At 34.8% G+C, this 14,716-nt stretch overlaps 1 long non-coding RNA gene across 1 annotated transcript; it reads left to right on the plus strand.

Moving 5' to 3' along the window:
• The first annotated feature begins 495 nt into the window (after positions 1-495).
• Positions 496-11,399, plus strand: LOC141481658 (uncharacterized). The gene is made up of 3 exons (XR_012465086.1): positions 496-1,086; positions 1,181-1,369; positions 11,119-11,399. It is a non-coding gene; the product is annotated as an uncharacterized lncRNA (long non-coding RNA).
• Positions 11,400-14,716: the final 3,317 nt, after the last annotated feature.

Here is a 14,716-nt window from a genome sequence, read left to right on the forward strand (position 1 = left end):
AATTCCACAACTCAAAATTGAAACCATTACTTCGAACACCCAAAATTTTGACTAATTTTCATGTGATCTGATGCAGAGAGAATAATTGTATGAGATATTTTTAAAAATAATAGTCGTTCTCAAGACTTTACATTTTAAGCAATAACTCAACAACGCCGTAACCGAATTTCAAAAACCAAACATGAAATGATATCAGAATTGAACGTAGCATCTGAATATGTAATGATATACAGGGCGTTCTATTTTAAAAAATGGAATTTTGGTCTGTAGCACCTACACCAAACACCCTGTATATTTAAAAATTATATCAAAATATAGCTCTCATGAACTCCTTAAACTTTTGTATGAAACATTTTTGTGTATCTCCTTCAACAAACCAGATATTGCCTGTCACATAAAATGTGGGACACCCGGTATAGAGTAGACTAGCCTTCAAATTACGCAACTTTGGCCGAATTTAGAACAGCAATGAAGAGTCAGGGGTAAATGTCGGTTTTCACCTCCACCGAGTATGGCTGGTTGAAACGATACTAAACAAACATGAATTACGAGAGAAAATATAAATACGGCGTAGTCGTGTACTCTTGTCCTTCTGAAGTATTTGTGTGACCTAAAATCATTCAGAAGTCTCTATTCACACATTTTGCACCATGAAATCATATATCATATATCCAATCAGACGGATGGCTCTTTTCTGGATGAAATCCAGCAGCTTCGGGGTAAGATTAAAGGCAGAGCTCGATACATTGATATTGATATTGATATATTGAAGTACAGTTTATATATTTACATGTAACATATCGTGTTTTTCAAAAGTCTCAGATCCAGTAACTTGGCCTAGATATGTTTATCTGTTCTGCCATGTACTAGATCTATAGACTTTCTAAAAAAGTGTACATTTTATGATCATAACTAAGCAGTGAGTAGAGAAAAAATTTAGTAGAAAAATTAACATGATAGATTCAATGAATTTTTTTCTTTTTTTAAAAAATAACAAATAATTATATAATATAAGTTGCAAATGGTGAGGATTCCAAACCGTTTCAAGCAGGGTCAGTTACAGAGGAGAACAGATAGTTTTCAAAGGTAAGGTTCATCTTAAATTATTATTCATTATATTATAAAATTTGTTTGAAAATTGTAGAATATGTTTCTTTGTTTCTTTTTTGAATTGTTCTAGTTTTCGAATACATTTCAATTCAATCGGAATGCAGTTGAAGAATTTAGGGCCGATGAAAAAGAAAGATCTTTGCGTTAAAGATTTTCTGAAAAGTTGTATACTGAGATGCAAATTACTAGTGGATCTGGTTATTCCAGTTTTTCTCTGGTTAGATTTTTCGTGTCTGATGTACATTCTTTTTAAACACTGGTGAGTAAATAACAGTTTTATATTCAAGACCTGTGATTCTTGGTATAGCATGTCAGTGGAATAGCGTTTATTTTTTTTCAGAATAATTCTTAGAAGAATATTTTGTGTTTTTTGTAGAGAATCAAGTGTAGTATTGAAGGCCCCACCCCATGCTGTAGTACAGTAGGTCATTACAGATTCAGCTAGGGAATTATAAAGTAAAAGGGGATTTCTTCTGATAAGTACGTCTCTCAGGATATAAAAACTATGCATCAAGACTCTTAAACGGTTATTAACATTTGTGATGTGATCTGACCAGCGCGTGCATTGATCTAAGACTACTCCTAAATATTTGATTTTTTCCACTTTTTTTACTATGGAACATGTGCAATCGATCTTATGACAGTTTGTGATGTGAAGTTTAGCCAGTCGTGTATTTTTTGCAAGTCAGTCTCAGTAGTTTCTTTTACTTCCTCCCAAGTTTCTCCTGTGAAGATCAGAGCTGTATCATCTGCATAACAAAAATAGTGTCCTTTAAATCCATTAATTCTTGTAATATCATTCATGTACACAAGGAACAGTATCGGTCCTAATACTGTCCCCTGTGGTACACCGATTTTTACTTTTGAAACGTTACTTATTTCCAATTATTTCCGAAAGCTTGGACGGTTTTGAACATCAACACAAGTAGTAGAAGTACCTACTGGTAGTAGTTCAAGGAGATGCTACTACTTCATAGTGATGTAGGAAAAAATAAGAGGTATGGAGAATGCAAGTCGTTGACGTGGTAGTCTTTGTCCTTAAGTTTTTGAGAGCAACGTGAACTGCTGATGGCGTGGTTGTCGGATACTGAGATTCCACAATGTGTTTTAGAGGGTCGTTGATTTCGTGTGATAGACGATTTTAGGACAGAATCTCATGCTTTCAATATTATTTCATTTACGATTTGGCTCATTCTAGTATGGATCTATGCTGACAGATAAACGGGTGGGATCATCAAGTCGAAATATTGGTTAGGTCATACGGAAATGGATACAGGGGTGGGGGAGTTCATGAAGTTGTGACACCATACAGAATTTATTTTGAAATAAGCTTGAATATAGATAATAATATATGAAGACCACAGGGGAATATCGGGCTTTGTCACAAAAACGAAATTCGTAAGAAATCAAATTTTAAACTTTTAAAACCTTCTGGCCATACTCTATTAATGATATACCGTCTTTTCTTAGAATTCCTTAATCGTTGGTATCTATACGAATGGCTTTGAACGTAAGAAGGCCCTAGATGCCATCTGCGAGTCGCAATAACCATTTTTATGTTCAATTTTTACCTGTTGTACTCTACTTGTTAGGTAATCAGTCATAAGGTCAGCCGACAGACCACGTATACCGTAATGGTGCAGCTTATTGAGTAAAATTTCGTGAGAAACTGTGTCGAAGGCCTTGGCAAGGTCGAGGAACACTGCAACGCATTTCATCGATTTGTCCAAGGCCCCGACTGTCTCCTCCAGGAAATCCACTACAGCATCCTCAGTGTTTGAGTTCTGCACAAAACCATATTGCCTATCAGTGATGACATTATGTTTGTGAAAGAAATCCAACAGTCTTTTTTTTACCACCTGTTCAAATATTTTTGCTAATGAGAGAACATGAGAACAATACTTAATAGAAGGTCTGATCTCAGCTTTGTAAAGCATTAAAAGTTGCTGAAGTGTGTACAGTTTTCTTGTTCGGAATGTTCCAAGGTTTTGAGAAGTGGCCTTCGCAATTCCAGCGACATGATTGTGCCAAGACATATTGGTGTCCATTTTATCCCCCAACAAACAAACTGATCGAAGCAGAAAACAGAATTGTCTGTCCTGAATTATGTTTCTTCAACGAAGAACTTTGTTTTTGAAAATAATTCATTTACAAAAATGAAAATTAGCAGTTACAATGATCTTTACTAGTCAAAATCTTGAGTAAAACTAATCTAGTTGGAACAGAACATGAGTACTTTTATAGTGGTACAATCATATAAACAACATTATGATATCGTTATCCTAAGTATACAAAGGAATGTACTAGAAAGTAGATAATGGAATTATTGTCTACATAACTCCTCCCTTCCCAGAGAAGAAAATAGGGGATCTTCTATTTTCTGGTCGTCTTCTGCTTGATGTCCTCCGTTTGCTTGGTGGTTCCTTGGATATAGAGTTTGCAAATCAGCTGATTGCCAGTTGTTAGTAATGTCATTTATTCGTTTGACATTCTCTGCGTCTAGTTGTTTCAGATGGAACACTTTTTCTGCCTGGGTACTTTCAATTTTCGTTATATTGAAAGCTGGTAGCTCGAAGATGAATTCTTCGTGCGTCGTTCATTCGGCTTGGAAATATTTTCCATAGATAAGAGTTCTACAATTTTCTAGGGATATTATACAAGGTGACGATATTTCGTAGATTCCGTCAACGTCGCAGAATGTTTTCATATCTACTGGAGCTGCTGGTATGACTCCTGACATTATTATATACGGTTTGGAGACATTTATCTTTTTATAGAAAATCGATGCCTAGGTTTCTGTGGCAGCGAATTGAACCGATTACTTTCACCCCAATTCGAAATCACTTCTAGATCTTCATTAAGATGTGCAAACCCCTGCTGCCAGTGAAGATGTGCATCTGCAGTCGATATACTGAAATCGAAATGAAATGACGAGACAAGTGTGATGTCAGCAAAGTAGCAGATTCTTGAGTTTTTCCAACAAGTCGTTAATATACAATAAAAAAGAGTTGGGGGATAATATAGATCCCTGGGGAACATCAGTGTTGATGGTAGAACAGGTTGAGAAGTCAGCAAAATACTGGTGCGAGTTCATTCGCGCACTTTTTGAGTACGATGAAGGTCACTTCATCAGGACCAGACGCCTTGTTGATATTAAGCTGTTAAGCTGTTTCCAAATTCGCCTGACTAGACGCTGTCGAAAAGTAATTTCCGGCATTGGTGATTCTAGTGTGGAAGTAGTGGGTGGTGCCTTTCCCAGAAAATCGATTGTGGAGTGGGACGCAAATTGTTCAGCTAGTATACAGGGGTGCGCAAAAGTCCGGAATAAAATTAATATCTTTTCAACCAGTATTTTAGGAAGAAAACGCTGAAACACGTCAATTGATTTCACGTTGTACGCATTTTTTTGCAATAAAATGAAATATTTTTTTTCAACCCCTTAGCTACAACCCTCCCCAACTTTTTTTTTCAAATGCAAACCTATGTATGAGCGATTCTGACCATACCATTTATTTTTTTTGTGGTTACAACGAAATGTTTTGAAAAGTTACAAATACCTAACTTAGTGCTATCTATCTACGGGTGAATTAACGTAACAGATGCTGAAATTGGTCTCCACCCTCTACTTGGCAGGCTCCTAGGCGATGTAAAACCCGTCTAAGGAATTCCGAATGGCCTCAGCCGGTATGTTATGTGATTCCACTCTAATTCTACATTTTTGATCTTCAATATCAGCCGTCCTATTTTGATAAACCTTGTCTTTTATATATCCCTAATGAAAATAATCTAATGACGTTAAGTCTGGGGATCTTGGCGGCCATCCAGTTGTACCACGTCGTCCAATCCAGCGTCCTACAAATATGTCATCGAGATATTCTCTGACATCAATATCAAAATGTGGGGGAGCGCCGTTCTGTTGGAACCAAAGTGTTTCATTGGGGATATCTGGATCTGCTTCATTGGGAAACATAACAGCTAAAGCAGGGACTAATTCAAAGCGTAAAAAGTCTAAGTAGCGTGCAGCTATAAGGTTTCTCTCAAAAAGTATGGCCTTAATATTCTGTTGTTGTTGTTGATGATGCCTGCCCATACATTTACTTTCTGAGGACGCTGCGTACGAGCTTCGCATATCCAGTGTGGATTTTCCTGACTCCAGAATCGATAGTTGTGCCTGTTAATAACTCCATATAAATAAAAAGTACCTTCGTCCGAAAAGAGTATGTTGAGTAGAAACCCATTATTCTCGTCACATCGCCTCATTATTTCCTGACAAAATTGTAAACGCCTGTCATAGTCATCTTCCAAGAGCTCTTGGACAAGACATACCTTATATGGGTGGTATTTTTCTGTTTCAAAAACCTCCCAATCGTACGTCTAGACGCAGGATTGTTTTGGGCTAATGAAACCGTTGACAAATGTGGATCTTCCTGCAGAGATACGGCAATGTCCAATTTTTGATCTTCGTCTAAAACATGTGGCCGGCCACTTCTGGGCAAGTCCTTCATCGTACCATGTTCTTCAGATTTGCGTAAGATCTTACTCACAGTAGCCTGGGAAATGTGATTTTCCGGATATTTTGCATTAAATAAAGTACACACCTCACTTTGACTCCGCATTCTATCCCCACATCCCAACAATATCAAGACTTCGATACGCTGCCTCTCTGACAATACCATTTTTGTTCGGCAAATTGAAAAATAACACTTTGAAGGTACTCAATAAATAAACTAAACATACATTTAATTTCAATTTCACCCAGAAATGCCACAATTTTAAAACTGAGTCAAGACAATAGTTCTTATCAGGGCATTCATTTTGAAACAAAAAATGCAAAAACCTTTTTTACTTTTTGAGGTACACTGGTCAACAATTATTTGGGATGGAACTAATTTTATGTGTGAGTTTTTGGTGAAAGAATAAAATCCACAGAATGTTGATGCTACACTACGTTATCAGTTTTACACATAAATCAATAACATTTGTTTTGGTGCCTGGCCCGGTTGGTCTGTTCTTGAAATTTGTAAACTTTTAGAAAGTAGGTACTGGTGATTCTTAGCAATTGTTGAGCAATGTACATCATCACAACTTATTTGTTTTTTGCAACGTTAATTCACCTGTAGATAGCACTAAGTAGGTATTTCTAACTTTTTTGGTTTTAAAAGAGTTTTTTCTCAATTGGGGAAATAGTGCCGGTATGAATCGGATCATTTTTCAAAAATACGCAATTCGAATTATGGAAAGTATTGATATGACAACCAGTTGTTGTCATTACTTTACAACTCTTGGTGTATTAACAGTTTACAATTTATATATACTGGAAGCTTGCACTTATATCTATAAGAATAAAAATAAGTTTGCAATAGATAACAATCATTGCTATAAAACCCGTCATAGAAATCTCTTGCAACCTGATTTTCATCGCACATCTCTGTATGAAAGAAATTTTTATTGTATTGGTTGTAAGCTCTATAATATTCTTGATGATCATATAAAATCATCCCCCAATGTTCACATTTTTAAAGACTGAAAAAGATTCTACTTAGTAAGTGTTGTTATTTCATAAACAATTTCTTTTTATGATAATAATTTTTTATTTTCAAACTATATAATTGATTTTTTCAATATATACATGTATATGTAAATTTGTATTGTTGACATGTCCTTGCTCAATGTAATGATGTAACTGAAATATTGACGTTTTTAATCATTTGTGCATGTAACCTTTGTGCATTCAAATGATAAAATAAAGTAATATTATTATTATTATTCAGGAGGTACATTTCAACTCGATACCAAAGGATATTAAAACTGATTTTTTTTATTTTCAAAGCATTCACCTAAAATTGAAACTAACAATAGAATTGGAAAGAGACAATTTCCTGTTTTCCTTAGGCACTAAGATATCGACTGCAAAACCATATTTCAAAAGTTGGTACCACAAAACCACTTTTCAGAATGGTTCATCAATTACTTTTCACAACAGTTTCAATATAAATAGAAATTAAAATTAATAGCACCCACAATTTCTGATACTAAATATTGTAACAAAAAAATTGGGTTTATAAAAGATTTTCTTTAGTAAAAATAATTGTAAATGAAAATATAATGGAAACAAATTATCCAAAACAATTCAAATTTTTTTATATTCACAACCTCTTCCAATGTAGATGTGAAAAAAATATTTTTCAAATTAAGTATATCAAAACCAAAATAACGAAATGAAATGTAAAACAAGTTCAAGACAATGGGGAATATTCATCAATTTGAGTTTAATTCATGAGTTTTTCAAATTCACTTCGAAAAGTATTCAAATTGATGTTTTAAATGTTGGGTTTTAATTTTTAAAGGGATTTGTTTCTAATTCACATATTGGCAACAGCGCCTATATCATGTTGAAATAATTTATACGTACCTAGATATTCTACTTCAAAAAAAGAAAATTATCTTTATAAATAAACAATTGAGGCAAAAAATAAATTATAGTTCAATACCACCTCCACAAGCCACAGAAACAACAGTTGTTTTGTTATATATTTATATAGAGGAGATAGGTTAGGTGCACAAAATGTCATATGTCACAGAATGTCTCGGAACTCGGAACAAAAGTAAACAGCACAGCACGCCTCTGAAATATGTCATCTTTCTTTGTCTCATACAGGTAACAGATTCATTGTCCTTTATTAGCTATAACCGATGTTGCCAAATGGTGAAATAGAAACGAATCCCTTTAAATGTTGAATGCATTATTTCATTCTTCTTTTTCAAGTATTTAAATAATTTCTTAAAGAAAAAGGTTGAAATGATAAATTTGAAATGCGTTGTTTTAGAGCTCTTTTATGAAAACTACCTAACTTTCGTCAGATGGAACATTCCCCATTCTGATACTGTTAGGTTATTTCAACAGCTTTGTCCGTTTTTCTACGAATTCAAATTGAACCAAAGCGCTACCGAAACAGACCGAAAACATAAGCGGGCATTTGGCAATGACAGTGTTAATAAACGCACTGTTCGATGTTCATTTGAAAAATTTCTTTCCGGATTCTACCTTCGAAGATGAGCTCCTAAGTGCCCGACCCACAGTAATCCAGGACACAAGGCTTTGAGGACCCTAATGAAGACTGACTCATCACAAACGTTGCCTGGGATGGCGGAAGAACTGGATGTCAGCTACCATGTGAGTTTTGATGGTTGAAAAAGTATTGGAAAGGGCGGAAAGCTCGAAAAGTAGGTGCCCTATGATTTGAATGATCGACAGAAATTGTCACGTTTCAAAGTCTGTTCTTCTTTGCTTTTGCACAACCAAAACGATAACTTTACCACCGGTGTAACCCTCGCCAATCAAAACAAGGCAAAAAATGCTTTCTTCGACTTCATCGAATGCAATGGCGCTCATTTCGATTGACTTAAATGAGTATTCACTGAGATATCACAGTTCAACGTTTATTCATAAAAATGGGCAAAACTTTGGAAACAACCGAATATTGATGTGCCAAAAATATCAGATTATCCTTTTATGATACCCTGATTCTACACAATTGCATATGCAAATGACACAGTTATCTTGCAGACCGGCAAATTTGAGAACACACTGTGCGATAAAGCGCAGGATGGGCTCGAATTAATAGAAATGAAAATATAGAAAAACCATAGGTAAATACTTTAAGAGACATTTTAATTGGATGAATAATAGTATTTTGGTTGAAAGTTTACTCCATGGAAGTTTCAACTGTTGAAAATAGAAACATAGTGTAAGGAACACTAACTGTTGATCTATCCCAAGAAGACTGAGATAGTACTTTTTATCACGAAAAGAAGGTTATCGGGCCTAAAACCTCCCGAAATCTTCGAAAGCAGACTAAACGTTTCTGAAGAGGCGAAATACCTTGGTGCTACTCTCGACAGGAAGCTAACATGGAACTCTCACCTACAGAGTAGAGCAATAAGAGCATATGTGGCTTATGTGCAATGTCGGAAGACAGTTCTTTCACCCTGTATGGTCACCTAGATCTACACTGCAATAATAAGACCTATGTTAACGTACGGAGCCATTGCATGGGGACCGAAAGTTCTACAAGCAACGGCCATCCAAAAATTGTATCAAATACAGCGATTGGCTTGTTTAAACATGACAGGAGCCATGAGAACAACACCAACCGAAGCAATGGAATTAATTACTGGTCCGGCTCCTCTGGACCTGTACGTTAAGGAGGTTACGTGAATGGCCATATTACGATTGCGCACGGCTTGTGTAAACCTGGAAGTAGGAATGAGTCAATTGAGTCTGAGCCTATGGCGAGAAGCGCTCACTGCGCAACCTCTTGCTGCAGACAGCCAGTGATGCAATGGGGAATGTTCCTCAATTTGGGTTATTACAGCAAATGCAAGTTTGAACATATCGGCAACAGCGCCATATCAAAAGAAAATTGTCTTTATAAATCAACAATTGAGGCAAAATATAAATTGTAGTTCAATACCACCTCCAAAAGCCACATTAAACAACAGTTGTTTTGTTATTTATTTATATAGAGGAAGATAGGTTACGTTCACAAAATATCATATGTCACAGAATGTTTCGGAACTCGGAACATAAATAAACAGAACAGCGCGCGCGCCTCTGAAATATGTCATCTTTGTTTGTCTCATGCAGGTAACAGATTCATTGTCCTTTATTAGCTATAACCGATGTTGCCAAATTGTGAAATAGAAACGAATCCCTTTAAATGTTGAATACATTATTTCATTCCTCTTTTTTGAGTATTTGGATAATTATTTAAAGAAAAAAGTTGAAATGCGTTGTTTTAGAGCTCTTCAATGAAAACTACTTGATTTTCGTCAGGAGGAACATTCCCCATTGAACCCAAGTGTGTGTTCAATAAACCCATCAAGATACAAATAAAACAGAACCAAAGAAGAACCAAAGAAGGCTCAGGATGTGAAGTTTACTTCAGTGCACTAAGACTAAGAATTAGGTGGGGAATGGGAAAAAATACCAGAGTGGTTCAAACACAACTTGCTGGTATCTCAATCACCACAAAAGAAATAACAAGGAAAGGAATTTCTGGCAAGAACGTAACAATCTGCACTAATTGTAGACGAGCTCTATTAGCCTTGAACAGACAACGTGTTACCTCAGGTGTCACATAGATTTAGCTAAAGCCCCAGTAGATAGTAACATTACCCTGAAGTGGGTTAAAGGGCACGACAGGATTAAAAGTAATCGCATTGCCGACTCTTTAGCCAAGGAAGCGGCTAGAATAAGAATTTTAGGACCCAGTGACACCTACGGCCTGATATCTTCGACAATTGCGGAACTACCCAAACATCACACCCATGCTCAATCCCTTAAGAGATGGGATGCCATCAAAGGATGCAGTCTTGTCATGATCACCCTGGGCGACCCTGAGAAGCTGGCGCCGAAGAAATATCTGGCTATGATCATGAAAAACCTACGCTTAACAGAAGGATTTCTGACTGGCCACTGTCAACTAAGGAAACACCTTCATGTCATGTCATATCATGTTATATCATATAATATCATATCATATTTCATTATACTGTATTGTATCATATTATATTATATTATATTCACTGCTGCTGATAGTGTGGTTTCCGTTGTTCTCGTTTTTATAATAATGATAATATATATTATTGCCATGGGTTTTCTATGAAACATCAGCAACGTCAAATTCAAAACTACAATTTACAAACACACATATAAATAAATGAGAAAATACTTAAAATGACATCAAAATTACAAGTGGAATGTAAAAATATATATCATCACTTAGAGTACGTTCATTTGTGGCTGTTACAAAAATAGAAGAAAGTATGCATATACAACTCATACATTACTCATACTCATACATTCTGGACGAAACAAGTCTCACACCCTATTTAGTCTGTTGATTGCGGTTGCTTATTAATACTTTTGCAACAAACCAAAAATGCTTGTATTATAATTGGTTAATTCATCAATTACTACAGCCGAGATAACATGTCTTGTTTCAGTCCCCAAGTCTAATCGTAGGTGCGTCTGGCCGGCATCCTAGATATCCAGCAAAGTCCTTCTAAATTTGGAAACCGTCAACTTCCTGGATTGAATTCGTCAGGATTTCAGTATCAGCACGAGGAAAACATCGTTGAAACGTGGCTGAAATCGTGCCGTGCCTGTCTACAATAAAAAATATTTGGGTGAGATATTGTGTTGTTATAAACTAGGCTTTCTGAATTTCGAGCAATTGATCTGCGAATACAAGTATTGATAAGGAAACCATGAAGTGCGAGAACAATGAACTGATTGATGGGAAGTTTCCTAATGGGAAATCCAAATTTAAAGATTTGCCACCCCTGAGAGGATTCTCAAGTTTGTTCTACATCTGCATAAATGTCAATGAAAATGTAGGTGACATATATGAGCAAACTATCCTAAGTTCGATCAATTTTATAGCATTTTCCTTTATGTGCCACGAAGAGATGGATTAACCTGCAATTGTCACATTCTGAATTGGAAACCTAAATTGGCGAATACAAATCAAAATGCTAAAATGCAGAATTATACGAATATGATGGGCATAACAAATATAAGAACATCGATGACAGGCGAAGTTCGACTTGAATTGCTTTTCTATTCAACCTCGTTAACAAATCACATATACATTGAGCAAATATACTCATCAAAATAATAATAATAATAATGAAGCAATATACAGGCAGCAATTCGAAAACTTGTTTTCTCTGATAGCAATGGACCGAGGAAATCTTGTTGACTCACCCTGTATATATAAATCAAAATAATTATGGCAATGGTCAAAAAAGTACTCATCTATTCATTTTTAGATTTTCGTTGAATTGTTTTCCAGCAGCTTGACTGCATTAATCGAGTTTTACGATTGAACATTTATTATTAAATTATTTTTTTTTATAAAATTGGAGCACTGATGGTTACAGTGCCATAATTTTCAGATATCTGATATTAGTTATGTCGTGTTCAAAATTCACTGTAATGAATTACGAAAGTGATATTATCATTGAAAGGATTTCTATTTCATAACGAATTTTATACAACGTGTAATTAAATAAATCTCGGTAATACTCTCAATTTGAAATAGTTGTTACTCTTGTCATTACAGTAAGCTTTGAACGTGACATTACTAATATTAGATATCTCAAATTTATTAGACTATTACTATCAATGCTCCAATGTTGTAAAAAAAATCATTTAATAATTAATTATCAATAATTGTAAAACTCTGATAACTTGTAAGTATTGTCCATTTACTTCAGTTCTTTTGTTTTCTTTTTCTTTTCTTTTATATTGTATTTCATTTTAGCGTTCGTCAGGACGAAGTCTCTATTCAGAGACGAAAGCTTGGCGATTCGTAAAATAGAGTAAGTTTATTTTTTGAACGTGTCTGACTGACTATATATAAAAAAGGGCATAATAAACATAAAAAACACGTGGTTCTGCAAGAAGGTGAGTTTTTGGTTTCTTTTGATGTTAGTTCCTTATTTCCTAGCGTCCCAATTCCACAGACCTTGCAATACCTCAGGGAATTACTAAAGAAAAATAATTTCAATAATAACGAAATCGATGAATTCGTTTCTCTCACTAATTTGTGAATGAAAAAAAATCGGTTCCAGATAGAAGGTTGCTTTTATGATCAACAGGAAGGAACGGCCATGGGAAACCCCTTGTCCCCGTACCTGGCAGACCTGTCAATGAGCAGATTCGAAATGGAAACCAAAGAAAAGTCGAAATATTTTCCTAGGATTTGGCTAAGGTATGTGGATGATATTTTCGCGATATTCGATACCAAAAAATCGAATATTGACGACTTTTTTCCATTTTAAATAATAGATGTCCATCAATAAAATTCACGTATGAGTTAGAAAATAAGAGACAACTATCATTTCTTGACGTTTTGGTAATGAGGAGCCAATATGGAGGGTTAGGATACGATATATTTAGAAAAGAAACAAGCACGTTAGGTATATTCCTGACAGTTCACATCACTGTGGACAGCACAAACGTGCTGGGTTGAATTTTTCAGTGCATCGTTTTTTGACTTTCCCTCTAACACATGATGGGTTCACAAAAAAAAGACGTACAATACAGGAAATAGCAGCCACTAACGGTTTCTCGAGGGGTATTGTAGATGACATAATAAGGAAAGAGAAGTTTAGGTTAAGGATGAACGAAATCTCGACTTTCAGAAAGGTCAAAAACCAAGATAAATACTCTCAGTTCCATACCACGAATATACGAGGAACTTTGGAAAGATTTTCAAGGAACTAGGTATTGAGATGGTTTTTAAAACTTGTCATACACTACAGAGCCTTTTGGGAAGTCTAAAAGACAAAGTCGAGGATTCGGAAAAGTCTGGAATTTACGAAATTGAATGTAAGGACTGCGATGCAAAATATTATGGACAGACAAAAAGATCTATTGAAGTAAGATATAAGGAACACATAGCACACTTAAAATATGGAAGACCTGAAAAATCAGCAGTCGCCCATCATATTTTGCAACAAAACCATTCCATAGACTTCAGTTCATTAAGATTAGTTAGACAAGTTAAGAACAACAGGCAACTAGATGCCTATTAGAGTGTAGAAATAAGTAAACACAATGATATTATGAATGAAACGATGACGGAAGCGCATACTATATAGCTTGTTGAAATAAAATAAAATAATGTTGTTGGTTTTACTGATTACTACATAAGGACACATTGCAAAAATGAATTTGGATAGGCAATTTTGTGAAATTAATTTTTAAATAGCTGAAAATTGTTTTATATAAACATATATTGTAAAATAATAGATAAGGCAAAATTGTGAAATTAATTTAGGTTGGTATACTTGTATGGTTGGTACGCCTGGATGGTTTACCTGTATGGGTTACCTTTATAGCATAAATAGGATTAGTTCTTAGTTCTGATCTTTCTCTTTGAAGATGATCACTTGGTGATCGAAACATGTGTCGAGGTGTTAAAAATAACGATTTGGTGTTGGGAAAAAACTCCAGTAATATTCATTACTACACCAAAGGTTCCAAACAGTGCATCATGAATATATATATATATATATATATATATATATATATATATATATATATATATATATATATATATATATATATATATAACATAATATGAGGTAAAACAGTTACATACCTGGGCTATTCCAAGATTTTCAATATTAATAATAATAATCGTCTTTATTATTTTCAAAAAATATGTAAAAGAAAAACAAAATTTAGGAAATACACCAACAGAAAATGTTTGAAAATAAAGGGCCTAAAAAATACCTCTCTATTGAATTTTTTTTCAAATAATACAAAAACAAAGGAAAAATATACAAATTTGTCCACACTACGGCAAGTAAGTTTACAGAAGTAGGAGCAAAAAGATGTGAAGTTCTGAAATCATATCACTGACGTGTATTGAATAAATGGCTAAACAGATTATAATTGAATTTTTGGAACCCAGCTGTACGTAGTTCGAGGGGAAGGTCATTCATCACATGGCATATTTGATAACTGAAACACCTGCGGAAAAATTCAGTTTTAAAAGAAGGTGGAGTAAGTGTTCCCTGAACCTGATAT

Source organism: Leptinotarsa decemlineata, unplaced genomic scaffold (genome assembly GCF_025532065.1).
Source record: "Leptinotarsa decemlineata unplaced genomic scaffold, Ldec_3_MD MMD2_tig00000251_RagTag_RagTag, whole genome shotgun sequence".
NCBI lineage: Eukaryota > Metazoa > Arthropoda > Insecta > Coleoptera > Chrysomelidae > Leptinotarsa > Leptinotarsa decemlineata.